Here is a 4214-nt window from a genome sequence, read left to right on the forward strand (position 1 = left end):
ATTTAAAAAGCACAAAAAAAGACGTGAGTCCATTGTGTTGTTCCTGGTTCATTTTCCCAGACACATTGGCACTGCCAATGTGCAAGGGTGCAGGGGGTTGTAAGGGTTAGCTTAGATTGCCCGTGAGATTTTACTTTTGTAGAGAATAAAATGTTTGTGTGTATCTATGAGGAACAGTGAGAGGGTGAGACTGAGTGTCCAAGAAAATCCTGCATGGGGATCAGACAGGAGGGAGGCAGGTGAGTGGTCAGGAGAAGCAGCATGAAAATCATCTGGAGGTGTTAGGGCTCAGAATAGGGACAAGACGAGGGACGACATATTTCAACATCTGTTTTCCATCCATCTAACAAGTTGCTTATATAAATTAGAAGGGATCTTCTTCCTTCGTGGGACCAGCACTTATCTGCCTCCCCATTTAACTGGACCAGAACTGTTGCATCCACTCGTCAGCTAAAATAGGATATTACAAAAACCAGTGACAGTCGCACATGAATTTATTGAAAATGAGAGACCAATGAGAGGCAAGGTAACTGATCCGGACCGACACTCCCTACCAGAACAGGGCCCCAAACAGCAGGTTACACAGCTTTTTATAGTACTCTGTCCACTAGGGCTCACAATTTCGAACCGGGCCCTGGTATGCAGTGAACAATAAAGAGGAAAACCAGAATATGGTTGTAAGATAACAGTTAACAATAACAAACCCAGGAACAGATCCAAGAGATGGTTGTAAGATAACAGTGAAGGACACATTTGCATCAACCTAGTTCCTGGGAATTTGGGCCCACATAGTTTCACAAGATCCACCCTTAGCCATTAGCAAGCAAAGCTAATATGTACAGAAGCAAGAGATCTGTAATTAGCGTTTGGCCACACTCACACCATTTTGATTCTGATTCTAACAGAACTTGTAGTTACATTTCTGTCTCCCAAATCACCAATTTCTACCTATTTCTCTAACCACAAATAGCCACCACAAAAGAACTGCTATTACTGGTGAAAACAAAGATGACCTTGGTTCTTTGTTTCACGGGAAAGTATTTCCACATGGACAAGGGAAAGAAAAAGCAGATTTTTTCAAGTCAGAAACCCCCTGCCACAGCGGCCAGGAGGGGAGCTCCAAGGGAGGCGGAACCCCTGAACTGTGAGGGTCTGAGTCTTTTAAGTACACTTTTGGGGAAAGAAAAAGCAAAACAAAACAAAGCACAGCTGCCCACTGCTAGAATCAGTTAGAAAGTGGGGACAAAACCCATCAAAAGGACAGATTTCTCATCTTGTTTGCCCTGTCTTAGCATGCTCAGGATAAAACAAAAGAGCCTTGGGAAGGGTGGGATAGGTAACTTTCTATTCTCATGATAAAGATCAAAACTCAGAGGGGCGGACTGGGTGCTTTTGTCTTGCTAAAGACAGCTTTTCTGTTGAAATCTGCAGTGGGACGCAGCGCTTTGATCTTGCTAAAGATAACTTTGGAGGATTCCCCTTACCACTTTTTCCACCAGGACCAACCTAACTGCCCACTGACCCGTCTGACTCCTCACACTGCCACCCTAAGATCCCTCTGAACCAACTAAAAATTTGCCACTGGGGTGAATGCAGGGGTAGCAGGACTTGCTACATCCCTTTCCTACTAAGGATATGCAAGACAGCCTATAGCGGAAATATCTCAAGGCATTTTTAAGGTTCAAGACAAGTTGATTCAATGGCAGGAATCACGGTACAAAATCAACAGAGCTTAGACCTGTTAACATCAGCAAAAGAGGGTCTCTGTTAATTTGTAGGAAAAGAATGTTGCTTTTATGTGAGCCGGTCCTGTCTTGTTCATGATGCTGCTTGCAAGCTGACAGAGCATCCAGAGTTCACTCTGGGAACAGCTGATTTCAGAAACCATCCTGGCTGTCTTAGTTTGTGCCCCTTCCCATTCCCCTCATAAATTTTTTTTCTCCTGGAGCGCGCTCTGTGGCACAGCAGGTTAAAGCCCTGGTCTGCAGCGCCAGCATTCCATGTGGGCACCGGTTCACATCCCGGCTGCTCCTTTTCAAGCAACAGAGGATGGCCCAAGTCCTTAGGCCCCTGCACCCATGTGGGAGACCCGGAGGAAGCTCCTGGCTCCTGGCTTCATATTGGCTCAGCTCTGGCTGTTGCGGCCATGTGGGGCGTGAACCAGCAGATGGAAGACCTTTCTCTGCCTCTGCCTCTCTCTGTAACTCTACCTGTCAAATAAATAAAATAAATCTTTAAAAAAATTTGTTTCTTCTTGTTTATTTAGGACCATGCACCCTTCAGCTATTGAAGTGGGTCATTCATTCAACGGTCCAGAACATCACTCAGACCCTTGTTGACAATATCCTTTTGCTGAGAGGTGCTTAATTTCAGCCACTGCTCTAGGGATCCCTGCACTGGGAGAGGGAGGAACCACTCCCCTAACTACACCCTCTCAGTAGAGTAGAGTAGCCTTGGAGACAGTCAGCAGCCCCCTTCTTTGTTTGTCCCTCCCCCAGGGCGTTTGCCTATGTAAAACCAAAAGTTTTTTTCTTTCTTTCTTCTATATATACATATTTATATTTATATATTTATTTTTATATAAACATATATGTATTTGTGTAATATATATTCTCTCATATATATATATACATATATATATATAAATGCTGAATTTATTAGAACCTGTAAAGCCACTGAGGCCTAAACCCCCAAACCAGATGAAACTGAGCAGACAGATAACATAAAGTCTAGTGAAATGTTCATTGTTCCCCCATCTGGGACATTCCAAACTGCTAAGACAATGCACTGTAAACTTTGCCAAAGAGCCCCCCACCCACCTTATCAGGGGTCTCTGTGGCACTTTGCACCTCCCCCAACACGCCGCTTAAGAAGGCACTCAGCCTGCTGCTCAAACCCCCTTCCCTCTGTCCCCCCTAAAATAAAGTCTTATCTACTTACAAATCAAATCAAATCAAAAGTACGAAGAATGAGTTTCTCTTCTGGAATTGGCAGGACCCTGCAGCTCATGCCTCAGTTGAGCCATTTCTCTCTCAGAGCTGGTTTATAAATAATTCTACTCAGGGGAGTGAACTGACACTTTGCCAAACCAAATCACGGAGGCCAACAAATCTGAAAATCCAATCAAGGTCACTGAACCCTTTGCTTCAGAACACATAATGGGAACATATGGGTATGTGAAATAAATCAGAGGCATCAAGCAATTACTGGGCTGGGAGGCTAGCTGATAAAAGGGAAAGGAATCAGGAAAACCTTTGTTCTGAGCACAGGACTTCCCAAAGGACAACGTTTCCTAACTCTTCTCAAGGCAGGGATTCTTTGTTTTTATTTTTTAAAGATTTTTGTTTATTTATCTGAGAGGTAGAGTTACAGACAGAGAGAGGGAGAGACAGAGAGAAAGGTCTTTCATCCTCTGGTTCACTCCCCAATGGGCTGCAACCACTGGAGCTGGGTCGATCTGAAGCCAGGAGCCAGGAGCTTGGTCTGGGTCTCCCACAGGGGTGCAGGGCCCAAGCATGGGAGACCAGGAAAAGCACCTGGCTCCTGGCTCCTGCCATCGGATCAGCGCGGTGCGCTGGCCCCAGCGCGCCGGCCGCGGCAGCCATTGGAGCGTGAACCAACGGCAAAGGAAGACCTTTCTCTCTGTCTCTCTCTCACACTGTCCACTCTGCCTGTCAAAAAAAAAAAAAGTTTGCTCTCAGAAATTCTTTACTAGCTTATAAATTATAAAGATTTCAAAGAGCTTTATGTGGGATATATCTGTCAGCATATACTATGGTAGAAAGTAAACTTGAGAAATGTAGAAATATATATTTATTAATTCATTTAAACTAGCAATAATAAACCCATTACAAGTTAACAGAAATAATATATTTTTATGAGAAATAAATATTTTTCAAAATGAAATAAAGTGAGTTAATAGCATAGCTGTGTTTATATATTTTTTACATATGTCTTCTATGTCTGCCTCAGTGGAAGACAGCTGAATTTATCAGTTAGGAGATGGAATGCATATCTACTTTTGCATTCCATCTGTGACAGCATGCTGATTTGAAGTAGAAGATTTGGCCTCATGCTAATAAGTAGCTGATGAATGAGAGCTATTTTAATATCCTTTTCAGATAATTGTGAATATTCTTTGATGTTACACTAAAACTCCACAGGTGGTAGATCAGTTGCAATGTGTGTTATGTATTTCTGTTAGGCCGGCACAA

At 43.4% G+C, this 4214-nt stretch overlaps 1 long non-coding RNA gene across 1 annotated transcript; it reads right to left on the reverse strand.

The window, feature by feature from the left end:
- Window positions 1-476: 476 nt before the first annotated feature.
- LOC149119577 (uncharacterized) lies at window positions 477-3054 on the reverse strand. Its single transcript, XR_016227911.1, has 2 exons — window positions 2941-3054; window positions 477-2210 (listed from the first exon to the last, which is right to left on the reverse strand). It is a non-coding gene; the product is annotated as an uncharacterized LOC149119577 (long non-coding RNA).
- Between the last annotated feature and the right edge of the window lie 1160 nt (window positions 3055-4214).

The sequence above is a fragment of the Oryctolagus cuniculus genome, chromosome X (genome assembly GCF_051225735.1).
Source record: "Oryctolagus cuniculus isolate XC-2025 breed Fujian yellow rabbit chromosome X, ASM5122573v1, whole genome shotgun sequence".
Classification (NCBI taxonomy): Eukaryota; Metazoa; Chordata; class Mammalia; order Lagomorpha; family Leporidae; genus Oryctolagus; species Oryctolagus cuniculus.